Source organism: Anas acuta, chromosome 6 (assembly GCF_963932015.1).
Source record: "Anas acuta chromosome 6, bAnaAcu1.1, whole genome shotgun sequence".
Classification (NCBI taxonomy): Eukaryota; Metazoa; Chordata; class Aves; order Anseriformes; family Anatidae; genus Anas; species Anas acuta.
The window spans coordinates 38,996,579-39,009,355 of NC_088984.1; the positions used below are offsets into that span (position 1 = coordinate 38,996,579).

The 12,777-nt window shown below is 41.3% G+C and overlaps 1 protein-coding gene across 4 annotated transcripts in view; it reads left to right on the forward strand.

Moving 5' to 3' along the window:
- Window positions 1–268: 268 nt before the first annotated feature.
- The window catches only part of SPATS2L (spermatogenesis associated serine rich 2 like), an 80,521-nt gene continuing 68,012 nt past the window's right edge, over window positions 269–12,777 (forward strand). For 2 of the 4 annotated variants that reach the window (XM_068686636.1, XM_068686637.1), the window contains exon 1: window positions 504–934. The gene's annotated coding sequence lies outside the window, so the exon portion shown is untranslated. Of the gene's footprint in view, window positions 396–503; window positions 935–12,777 lie in introns of those variants that run through there. The other 2 variants (XM_068686638.1, XM_068686635.1) reach the window with 2 other exon arrangements.

Sequence of the window (12,777 nt, forward strand, 5' to 3'; positions counted from 1 at the left end):
TTAAGGGAATAGTTATTTATTGCTCCTTTACCACTGGTTTAACCCAGACTATGCACTTGTGCTTTTAGGTAGTATTTTAAAACACCGATTCCTGAAAAAAAAAAAGGAGGTATTTTTTAATTTTTATCTCCGGGGAGCTTCAGGGGCTGGCAGCGTTTGGTGCCGCTCGCTTCGCCGTGCTGGGCGAGGGGCTCCACGGCCGCACCTCCCCACACGGCCCGCCACAGGGGAGCTGGGCCGGGGGGCGGCCGTTGCGGCCGTTGGCGGGGCGGGCCCGGGGCGGGGCGAGGGGCGTTTCCCGGCGGGCTGCCGGCCCCGCCACCGCCGCGCCCCGCTGCCGCCCTCCCGTCCTCTGCCGCGGCGGCACGGCGTCGCTGCGGCCCGGCGGCTCTGAGGTAAGGCGCCGCCCTGCCCTGCCCTGCCCTGCCCTGCCCTGCCCTGCCCTGCCTTCCCTGCCTTCCCTTCCCTTCCTTTCCCCTCCCTCCCCTCCCCTCCGCTCGGCACCTGCCCGGAACGCCAGGGAGGGTGAGGAGCCCTGCGGCGAGTTCGCTGTGGCGGCGGGGGAGGCCGGGCGCTTCTCGAACGCTTCGCGCCCCTGAGGCGGGCGGGCCCGCCCCTCCGGCGGCACGGGGAGCGCGGCCCCGATCCCTCGGCTCCTAAGCCCTGGGCCAGGGTGCCCGGGGAGCCGCCCCGCGGTCGGTCGCCCTTGTCCGCCGTCTGCTGGGCTGCGCTGCTTCAGGCTGTTCAGTAACAGCGTTGGGCATAAATGATTAACGGGCTGGGAGCTGGCGCTGTGCCGGCGCAGCCCTTCATCCCCGCCTGGCTTCGCAGCCAAACGCGCTGAGACAGCGCCGCATTTGCTCCTGAAGCGTTGCCTCACGGTGCTGTGCGGGCTGCGGGCGCCGCTGCGAGCCCCGACCTACTGTGCTGCAAGGTAGGGACGAAGGCTGCCGTGCCCCAGCTCCTGTTCCTGCACCCGTTTAAGGATTTAATTTGTCTGCGCCGCAGTAAAAGACCACTGAGGTGATAGGGCTTTTTTTTTTTTTTTTTTTTTAATATATATATATATAAAATTGTTGTTTTTCTTATAGTGAATGCAAACCTTAATCATTAGGCATGGAATTTGTTGGTAAGCAGAGAGAGCTGGCAGTGTCTTTTTATTTTCTATCATTATGCAGTGCTTCCTTTGCTGAGCTATAAATGAGTAGTGTAAGTTTCCTTCTCAGCCTTGTCATCGTGTAGTCTGGATCACTTTTACTACTAGATTTGTTTTCTTTAGGAGAGCTAAGAGGTACCTCAGAAACTCCATCATTTTCATCCCAGGTCACATTCTCCTGCATTGGTTTGGTTGATTCCAGCTTGAACACGTACAAACGCTTTACGTGCTTCAAGGCAACCAATAGTCTTCTGTGGGAATTCCTTTCTGTGAACTTCTTTATTTGAATTACCAGTGTACATTATGAAGCATCTTTCTCCTGTTTGTTTGGGTTCCTGATGCAAACATAAAATGCCATCCAAAACGTGATTTTTCAAGGAAGGCCAGCTAAAGACTTTGTTACGTTGAAAGCAGAAAGGAGTGTTGCATCTAAAATGCCAGGGCTAACCAGGAACATACTTGCACTAGCCATGCAAGAAGCCCTTCTGGGAGGTAACCTGTTGAATGCCTCTAGTTAGAGTCTTTAAGCTGCTGTGAGCAGGACATTGTGTCCTGCCACAATTGTTTCTGTGGATGCAGTTAAACTGTGTAAACATGGAATGGTTTCCAGGTTAGAATGGGCTGAGTTTTATGAGGCTCCATCAGAGCCTGCTGAAGCTGAATGCTGCTGCTGGGTTTTGAGTGTTCTGCTAATTACATTAAGGGAGTTGAAAAAATTTGGCCGTGTAGGAGAACAGCAGGATCTGTTAAATGTAATGACACACCAATCAAGATAAGGATTGTTCTGTGTCAGATGCTGTATAAGCATGAAACAAGGTGAGGTCACAACTCTGAGAATTGTACTGTATAAGAAAAGTGTTATGATTAAGATGAAGGAAATTAAACGTCCTTCAAAGTGTTTACGGGACTGCCCTTAACTGAAGGGTCTGCTTCCACAGTCCTTATCCAAGCGGTTGCTTCTGAACTTAGTAGACCCTGAGAAGGAACATGTACTTGAGTCTGTTTTGTTTAGCATTTAGTAATAAGCCTAAAAGTTGAACACAAGCATATCCAAGTACTTTCTATTTTGAGGAAGCTTGGGGTCTGAATCTAGATCACTTTTTTCTTACCTATGCTTTCTCAAAGAAAGGGAAACAGGACTATGTCAGGATACCTTCTCACCATTTCTGAAATTTTAAGGGCATAGTTGTCCAGAACCGAAACCTATGGTTTGGGTCTACTTTTAAGAGAAAGCACAAGATTCCAGTGGCCTGAGAAGTGTTTATGTTTTGTGTTCTCTCCTAGCAGTGGTGGAAGTGCCAAAGCCATGCCTGTCAGTAGTTACAGCTAACCTGTGTTTGGTGGTAATTCCCCTACATCATTATATTTGTGTTCTGTTTCACCCATGTGTTGCCTCAGTTGTCATTCTAGGGACTGTATTTTCCAGTATGTTTTCAGGGCTCAAGTCTTAAAGGTCTTTGCACACTGTTAAGTAATGTTAGTCATGCAGAATACAAACAAAAATTAAAAAAAATCCTCAAGCGCTTCCTTGGAACAATACGTATCCAAAGGAAAGGTCAAACTCTACTTTTCACTGTGCACTGGAGGATTTTAAAAGCAAAGCTACATAAGAGTTTGGAGTAGAAGATTCAGGCAGTGAGGCTTTGCACAAAGATCAAGGGAAGAGAAACAACTTGTAGGTGATTGTAAATTGTAATTTACTTGTGGTTAATATGAAGGATTTTATTGTCTGTGCTGCTCTGGGGGAATACGACCTCATACCTATTGCTGTTACTATTGTCTCCCATGTCCTTATTAGTTTTGTGTGCTTTCCCTATCCTTGTGTTTCTATCTCCTTCCTTCTGTCCTTTCTTCTTTCCCCAGATTGTTCATGAGTTTTCTGTTAAAGTTTTCTTCTTCATGTACAAAAATGAAGAGTTGCAAAATAGTTAACTTTGATAGCAAAGTGTCTATTTTAGTCTAGACTTTTGGCAACTTAGTCCATCACCTTCCCTCTGTTAAGAGTTACTTGTAAGCATCATTGTGTAGCATTACTATATCAAATAATTTGTCCCTGAACTTCAGTGATTAGCAGGGGGCTGCAGAGTTCATGCCTCTTTGCCCTGTTTGTTTCTGAGCACCTTGAGCTCAGGTAATGCCATCTTGTAATACACCAAAGCCCAACTCCTTGCCTGATGTGATTTGATAGGATGGTCAGAAGAGCTAAATCCAGTTCGTAGCTGGTGTCTTGGCCAGTAGTGTGCACAAAATATATTGCTTCATTTCAGAAAGGGTTGTAGAAGCACGAGGAATATGAACTCTAGGATGCTGGAGAGTGAAAACTGACATTTTTGACTGTTTAGTTTCACAGTATGTGGGTGGAACAGATGGGTGAATAGAGCAAGTCTGACAGTTGTGACTTTTGTTTCTTAATGGAAAGTGCAGTAATTTCCCTAGTTCTGGATATGGATTAGAAGAAATCGGGTTTTGCTTATTAGCCTCCACTGTCTTTACTGCTGAAAGTTTGTGTGAAGCTTATTTAGAAACTCCATAATGAATTCCTGTGTGCAAATCCCATTTTGGGTGTGCGTGCATTTGCATGTAAAACCTCATAACTGAAAGTGTGAGTGGGGCTGGAGAGAAGTGAAACATTTTCCTACTTTTCAGAAGTCAGCAGACATAATTGACCTTTTTTGCGAGAGACTTCAGAAACAAACTTAAAAATTAGTTAAGAGTCAAATGCTGGTTTCTGGATTTTATATATATATATATATTTTTTTTTTTTTTTGTGTGTGTGTGTGTGAAGAAGCCACTGTATACTTCATACGTAATAGCAAATTTGCTCGATTACTAAGTGATTATTAAGCAACAGTCACAATGCTTTCAGCTATTATCCCAGTGCAATTACACTTATACTAGATCTCTTACTGAAAAAAGTTTCCAGGGATTTTGTGTTTAGACAAGGCAAATAGTGCTGCAGACCCTAATTAGGGATTTGGAATAAAGTCAAAACTCTGCATGCATTTACAATTTATCTTCTAAAACAACTAATATAGAATGCCTGTCCATCTTTTAGTAATATGAAAGAGGCAATCCAAAAAATATGCTTGGCGTATACATAGTAGGAAAGGATTGTGGCATAATGTTTTTCAAAGCCAGTTCTTTTCTTGGTTTGCTTTTAACTGAAGCTATACAGTTTCTTCAAAAGCATGAGTTACAAATGAATCTGCAATACTTTGTGACTCCTTGTCCTTTTCCTTCAGACAAAAGGCCCTTTCAATCCATTGTGGAATAGTCACTGATTTTCATGTGGTCATTCAAGAAAAGGATAGTGATTGGTCTTCATAATGGGCCTTTCAGTAGCCTCTAGTGGTTTGCTGACTGAAAAAAAAAAAAAAAGTATGGTTGTGTACTGTATCCAGTGCTTAAATTACTGGTAAATCTAATCTTTCAAGTATTGAAAAGGTAAGAGTTCAAAGAAGCTTCACGCGTTTGTGAATACCAACGTGCTGCTGCTGCTTGCAGTTGTGTGTCAACTGGTATGTTTTTTAGTTTAATGTTTGTTGGTGAAAGATCTGTTCCTTTTCTTCCCCCCCCCCCCCCCCCAAATGTTAGGTAAATTAAACACGATGTTTCCATGAACTGTGTTCTTTTGAGATGGTTGATGCTGTTCTGTGTCCTCAGTGGTGTGGAGCAATGTCATTTGCTTGTGCTGCGTGTGGCCAAGTGGACAGTAAGTATGATTTCTTGGAAATGTGATTATCCTGGAAAGTTGTGGGTATGTTTTGAGTTAGCACTAAAGAAGCTCTGTTATGACTGTTGTATCAGAAGTACAGTCTCACTGAGTTGTTATCCTTTAGTGCTGATGAGGTCAACCTGCCTGGCAGCACTTCAAAATAAACACACGCCCCCATTCGGGGCAGTTAGCCTGGTAGTTGTTGTCTTATCCTTGTTCAAAACCTGTGCAAGGTGTTCTGAGTCTTATCTGCAACAGCACCAAAAGATAGTGTTTGTGTTAGATTTATCTCAAGAATGGTAGCTCTTCTGGATCTTGGTTGATTTGTGTTAGAAGCACGTGCACAGCTTGCCCTGAAGCTTCAACACCAGGATGTCTGCCTGAGTACTCTCCGTGGTGCAGAGAAACCCACAGCTTTTTATTGCTGCTGAAGGCTGATGTGTGCTGGCAGCTAATGGGGTGGTAGATCAGAACTTGAGACTTCCTTATGAATTTAGATAAAACTGCCAAGAAAGTGTTTGGGCTTCAGATGACTCTAAGCTCAAGCATGTACTGAAATGGTCATTTCAGACTGAATTACTTCATAATGTGTAAATAAGAAAAGCTTTCAGTATGTACTGGCTTACACACATGTCCAATGTGTGGCATCCACTTTTAATGTTTAAATGAGTGTCCTGTGTGAGTATAACTAAAGGCATGAAAAACCCTACACGTGCAGTCTTGGTATGGTAGTAGTCTAAATGCACGCTAAATGTGTTCAGAGACCGCGGTTTATGCTAGCCATGGAAAAACTTACAAGTCACTTACATCAAAACTTACATCACTGTGAGACTCCTCCTTACTGTATTGATGAGGGAATAACTATCTTATGCAGTAATACTAGCCTATACAGAATTTGATTTAGTGATCTTTCAGACTCAGTCTGAAAAAAAGTGTTGCCTTTTTTTGCAGTTGTTTTCCAATAATAACTTAGTGCTGGCTGCAAATTGTTTTGAGCTGGCTGGTCTGTTAAGCTATTGGCATGAGTTTGTGCTTTCGTGTTAGGATGACAGCTTGTGTTCCTTGCTCTGGAGCTGATGAAGAGTGCAGTAGCATGGAGGAAGAGTGCTTGCACAGAGCTTGGGTGGAGAGGCTTCCACAACTCGTGAGGGTTCCCATGTGCTGCAACTGCTTTGCTACTGCACTGGAAGAGGGAAACATATTTCTCATGAAAATCCCTGAAGAATTTGAGGGTTTTCTTCTTTGACAACAGCGAAATTACATTGGTAACAAACATGGTGGAAAACAGAAAGGAATGGATGATACATCTGGCCAATAGAGGCAGACAGGTTGAAAGATCAGGACAAGAACACAGAAAGGAGTTGGAAGATCAGGTGGAGTATTCATGGAGCTGTAGAATATGTAGGACAAGAGATGGATCTGTCAGTGGTGCCCTGAAGAAGTCTGCAAAGTGAGGGAAGTGCATGTGAACTAGAGCAGCTGCTGTGTAAGAAGAGTGCCTGGGTGTCTTTGTGTGAAGAGAGCAGAAGATGGTGGTTGGAAAGAGCCCTGGTGAGAGTGGAAGATCCCGGGGGCTAGAAGGAGCATTGGCAGTCAGAGGACACCAGGTTTAGATACCCCAGTGGAAATGAAAGCTTGTGAGGTGAGAGGAAAGGGGGGAGGAGGGATTACAGGGAAGATCTTTTCTGTGTAATGGTAGTACAAGATCAGGGTTTGTCTGGCTGTAATGGGAGTGAGTGACAGATAAGGATCTTCCTCAGGTGGGGCCACGCGGTTAAGGATCTAATGGAAATGATAGTCTTGCACCGATTTATATGTCTGATAGTGAGCCCAGTTCTCATGGGGCTTATGCTCACTGAAATCCACGAGGCAAGTTTGCCCCACTACCACTGCTTTCTTGTTGCTCAACAAAAAGTTTTTCACTTGTTCTCTTGCTAAAACTGCACACGTGTCTTTAATATCCATTCTCTTGTGCATTAATGACCTACACATCCTGATTTGTTACCAGATTGCTGGTGGGTCAGAAGGCTAGAGAACATGGCATAGAGTTGATTACAGTAGCTGCAAAGGGATTTTACGTGGTGAAAAATATTTTATCCTAAAAGAGGTAAAATAACCTTCTGAACAGTAGTGTATCGGGGAAACATTGGGCTGAACAGACAAGCGGCTTTACAGTAGAAGATCTGTGACTTGCTAATGTTTGTCTTTGTGTGAAAGGGGACTGTGGATAGTGTCATAACTTGTCTGACACATGCTTCAGTCAGGAAATTGACACCAGTGGAGTTGCACTTTTTTGATATTGGTGTAAATTTTGTATCTTGTCTTACGATCTTTTTAGCTTTTTATTAAATTTTGCTATTTTTTTTGTTATGCAGTTACTTTTTAGTATGAGATGCTTCTAACCCTTGAAGCGTCAATGATGTAATGGGTCTGCAGCACAGCACGGCATGTAACCTCTCAATTCTTTCCTGTCATGAGAAGCTGAAGCCCTTCTGTCTGAAATAAGTGAAATTCAGGTCCTCTGCAAGTTAGTTCCTGGGGAAACATTTCACACTAAGGCTCTGTCAGTGCTCCACGTATGTTAGCAGTTCTGCAGCCCTTGTGATGTGAGGGGGAGTTGAGCACTATGTCCGTCCTCAGGAGTACTGCACAAGAGGCAGCTGTGCACGAGAGGCTGCAGCAGCATGCTGCCTCTCACTCGAGTGCTCCGGTGCTTACGCACTGCTCGGTCCTGAAACTTCTGTCAGCTCTGTGAGTGTGTTTGCAGTCCACGGGGTGTGTTGCAATGAAAGGTGCTCTACACTGTGAAGAATAATATTTTATTTTGTAATGAAGAAGCCTACAAAAAACAAGGAAATGCTGAACAGGGCAGACAGTTTGGCATTCTGGAAAGTCATTTTGCTGTTGCCTAACATGGCAACAGATGGTCATGTATGTAAATTCATCCATTACGCTGCCATCAGCTGACAAAGAATGATGGGTTGCCTTTCTCTTTGCTAATGGGATGAGCTAAGATTCCTGTGGTGGCATTTTAACATGATTTCCTTCTCTGAAGTTACACTGTTATCTGACCCTGATTATTTTTACTTACTCTGCACATAATCCAGTAGCAAAGGTGGGAAGTTTCTAACTGCCGTCCTGGTGCTGGATTTTCAGAGATGATGAGCACAAAGTTTTAATTTGAATTGTGTTTAATCAGGTCCTCCAAAAATCAGACTGCGGGTGAATGGTGTTACTTTCCAATGCATTTTAATGAATTGCCAAAGAGAAAACTAGATTAATTATGCTATTGCAAGGGACGTATTAAATGGAAGAGGAATCATCTTGTAGTTGCAAGAATATTAAACTGTAAAAGGTTAGTTGTTACTATTGTTGCATCATATTAAAGGAATAAGGCAAAGTAAATGCAATTCTTAATTAAATTGATAGCACGCTTAAGATACCACTTAAATATTTTAGTTGTTCTCTCTTGAAAATAGTATCTTCTTTTTAGATAGCAGCTGGGCCTGTATTAAAGATTCTGTAAACTAAAAAAAAAAAAAGTTTCAAGATTACTGGTACTTATGACAAAAAATGGGCATCTTATATCATGATATAGTGCTTGTTCTAGGGTGATCTCTGCCTATCAGGCTCTGCATGGTCAGTGAGCTGCCCAAGGGTTTCTTCAGTAGTGATTTAATAGAGGGAAATGGCTGAACAGCATCATAGCAAGTACCGTGTTCTGTGATAACAAAAGACCTGTGTGAAGACAACTCATTTTGAAATCTTGGACTGTAAGATAGAAGTGTGGTAAAGCATCTTCATCACATGTGTATGGGAGGAAGGTTTGTGCAGAGCTGCATTTCTCCTGCAGGCCTTATGGCAAGCATGGGAAAACCACTGGAGCTGGCAGCCAATGTGCTTTGGAATGACTGTTGATGAGGGTGCTGCTTTATTTTTATTTTTTTAAAACAAACCTGGTACCAGACTCCTAAAAAGATTTTTCTTTTTACAAGTTTAAGGACTTCTGCTATGGTCTTCATGGGTTTTCACTGCATTTTTCAGACAATTTCAGATTGTAGTACTGACATGGAAAAAAGCTTTGGGAAAGAATTTGCTGTTAATTGAAATGGAAAACACAGAGTTGCATGGGGTCTTGAACAGCAGATGGACTACATCAGTTATTAAGTGACCATGTTAATGCAGATGTAGAAAGGTACTTGGTCAGGGGTGAAAGTTTTCTTTTTTTTAAAAAAAAAAAAACACATGCAAAACCACACACACATACAAAAAACACATGTATACAAATAAACTGTGTAGTCAAAGGAAATGTTTGTTGAGCAGTCATGATAGGAACAAGGTAGAAATGTATCACCTGCTCATTTTCAGCCCTCTCTGGAATCTGCTAGGTAAGATTTTTAGTACACCTGATAAAAGGAAGTCTAAGGAAGCGTGTGTATTATCTGTACTGTTGTACATCAAGAATGAAACAAAGATGGTGGGATTTACTCCAGTCTGACAGTACATGTTTTTTTTATATCAGTTTCAAATTTTGTGTAGTTTCTTCATTAAAAGGGTCAAGCAGATTATCATCACACAGCTTGATCCTGCATCAGGATCAACAGAAAGAAATGGGACCCAGCCCTTGCCTTTCCTAGCTGTTTCCAAAGATTGTTTGGAATGCCGTTTCCATACTTGGAGCGTACGCTGAAATTTGGAGCCATCCAGGAGTCTGGCTGCTTTTGATGAAAATCCAGGATTTTTGTTCTTGTTTTTAAAACAAAGTAAGAGTAACTCAGAAGTTGGCAATTTTGACTCAAAGTGGCCTAATATTATATAATGAATTCAGGCTGATAATTTGTAAAAAAAAAAAAAAAAAAAAAAAAAAAAAAAAGATTAGAAATAATAGAATATGAGAAAATATTCTCATAATTCCTTGAAAGGAGAAGCCAAGAACTGCTCGTAGGGTCCTAACGAGTACATGGTAGCAGCCATATGATAACATTCATGCAATTAGTGACAGATGTGATAACATTCATGCAATTAGTGACAGATGTGAGCATTCCTCTGTGAGAAACATAAGTAGCTTAAGTGCATTGAGCATCCAATGATTGTACTACCAAAATGACAAGCCACCAGAGAAGAGCCACTTGTACATGTATAAAGCATCTTTCAAAGCTGTTACAAAAATGTCTGTGCAACTCTGTTTCATATGCAATATGTGTATATAAGTGGTAGGGCCAAAGGAACACCTAGATCTCTGCAAACTTGGGTGTGTTGCTGAAAATGTTTAGTTTCTTAATTTTTTTCTGTGATGTTAAAGCTGTGTGATTCAATTTCCACTTGTGCAGGTATTGATTTGCCAGTTTGAGTTTGTCACTTAGGTGAAACAAGAAGGGGGGAAAAAAGACCAAGCAGCTCTCTTTTATTGGTTTAAGTAATGCTTGTTAAGCAACCTAGCACAAGGATCTTGTCCAGCCATGGCTACATTGCCTTTCATCTGGGCTCCCTCCAGGGCTCTGCCTCGGTCAGTTTCTGAATTATCATTTAGAATCTTTTTGTTCTTTTTTTTTTTTTTTTTTTGAATTCATGGCCTTTATCCTCCCATGATGATATAGTAGTAAAATTGAGGTCAAAGTAGTATACTCAGGAAAGGCTGTATATCCAGAAATCTCTTCTTAAATGTCAGGTATGTAAAGACTAGTTAATGGTATTTCTGATAATTGGTTGGACTTTACATCCTATCAGAATGTTTTGTCTTGAGGCTTTTAAGTATTTTGACTTTTTTTATATAATATATTATAGATATATTTAGGAATACCTTAAGCTTGAAGGTTTTTCTTAAACTTCTGTTACTTAACCATAAGGCATCAGTGGTGAAGGAAAACCCATCAAAGGTTTCACATTTGTTTCTTTGAGGGCTAATGTTATGTACAGTGCTATATTATAGTTCATATTTCTTCTTTGCATTTGCACTACATTTGTTTTTGCGTTGGGGAGGGACAGGTCAGTTGTGGCAGAAGACTGCACTTTTCTTCCTTAAGCTGGAAGTTCTGACATTGATAATAGGGAATTGGTGACAAATTAATATGGCCTAATGCAATGATGAATGGCAGTCCTGTTGCTACCATTTTTAGATATGAGATTAAAATAATTGCTTCCCTCCCACCTACATCCCACATAAAATGCATTTTCCATACGAAATGTTTGTAGTGCATTCAAAAAAAAAAGCAGAAGAAAATCGTATTTCTTTTCCCTTCTTTATTTTAGAGAAGATATACACTTTAGTTACTTTAATTATAAAGTTTCAACTCTTAGAGTGCAGGACTTTAAAACAACAAAAAAAAAGGTTTTCCCTTTTTCTACCTTTTAAACTCATTCCTGGAAATTGTGTTGCCAACAGGCTCCATAGTCCCATGCAACCATCTCTGCCATTATATTTAGCGGAGGGATATTGTCCTGCAGCAACAGTGGCAACCACAAGATGGAAATGGCTGTAATATGTTATATTCAGCACATGCACAAATCAAATGGAAATCTTGCACTATAAACACTCTAAAAGTGATCAAATTCTAGTGCAAAGTGAGCTACAAGGTGAAATTCAGTGGTTCAGTTTTTCTTATGCATACATAAAGCTGAATTGTTGCTGTCCTCATGTTAAAGTGTGGATGGGAATGGGGTAGAGGATTGTTTATAAAATTATTTGCAAAACTGAATAAAAATAAAAATGATTGTTTCAGTGGTTACCTAAATCATACCATTTTGGCATTTAAGCCTGGTCTGTCCAAGGTTGTACTAAGGACCTCTTATCCCAGAACCAATGTACTCTGATGTCTCAGGCGCTAGTCTAGTAATCCATCTCTTTTTCTCCCATCTCTGCTCTTGATGCATTGCATTACCTTTTGTTCCTTCCTTGCCAACCTGCATTTCCTTTACTGTTTTTAAGTATTGCATGTCAGATATCCAAAATGCACCTAATGCAATTAATCATAACTCAGTATCTGCAGAAAGAGTTTACTTGCCCCCTAGAGATGAATTTCTGACATGAGTTTCTAAGTCCTTAGTGTCATGAAAAATAGCATCACTTTATTTTGAGGTTCTGGGTCTGTGAAGAACGGAGCACTCTTGCCCAATTTCTGAGTTTCTGATCAGTCTCTGATCAGCCTGTCGCTCAGTTATAGGTATTTTTGTTGTTACTTTCTCACCTGTCCCCTCTGTACTTTGTATGTGGATTTCAGCTATTTGCAGATTGGGTAGAGATTGTTTCACTCCTTTGTCAATTCCATAGCTTTAAGTGTATGTTTAATGTTGAGCACTTGCCAGTGACAGCAGGTGTATATTTTAACTAATGAAAAATATTTGTATCGCTGTATTTTAACTCAAAATCTGTTTTAATTGGAAACTTGCAACAAATTCATAGCACTGTTCAGAAAATGTTGAATGAGTCCTACTGTTATAGTTTCAGCAAACAATTTATTGTACCTGAACACACAGAAGGAAAAAGCTTTTCTGAAAATGCCCCACCACAAATGGCTTCTAACCCTAAGGCCAATCATAAACTTCCAGGAGCAATACAAATCAGGGTTGTGTGAAAGCCAGGGTTATTGTTTCCCTGGATAAAATGATCTGAATCTTGTAAATAGTAAAGGTAAGAACTGAGACTCAAGACCAGATATCCTGATGCATACTTTTCTGAACATCTCATCAGTATAATGAGAGATCTTGTTTTGATTAAAAGCTTGATGAGGGCACCTCACTTTTTTCTCTATCCAAACTGGCACTGTATTAACACCTGTGGCCAATATAAAGCATCATACATGTTGACATGGCAGGTCTTCCTGGCCATGTGAGCAGGGATGTAGAGCCAGGAGACTCCTCCACATTGTGGAGACACGATGCAAGGGGAAATACAGGGAGGAGTTCACAA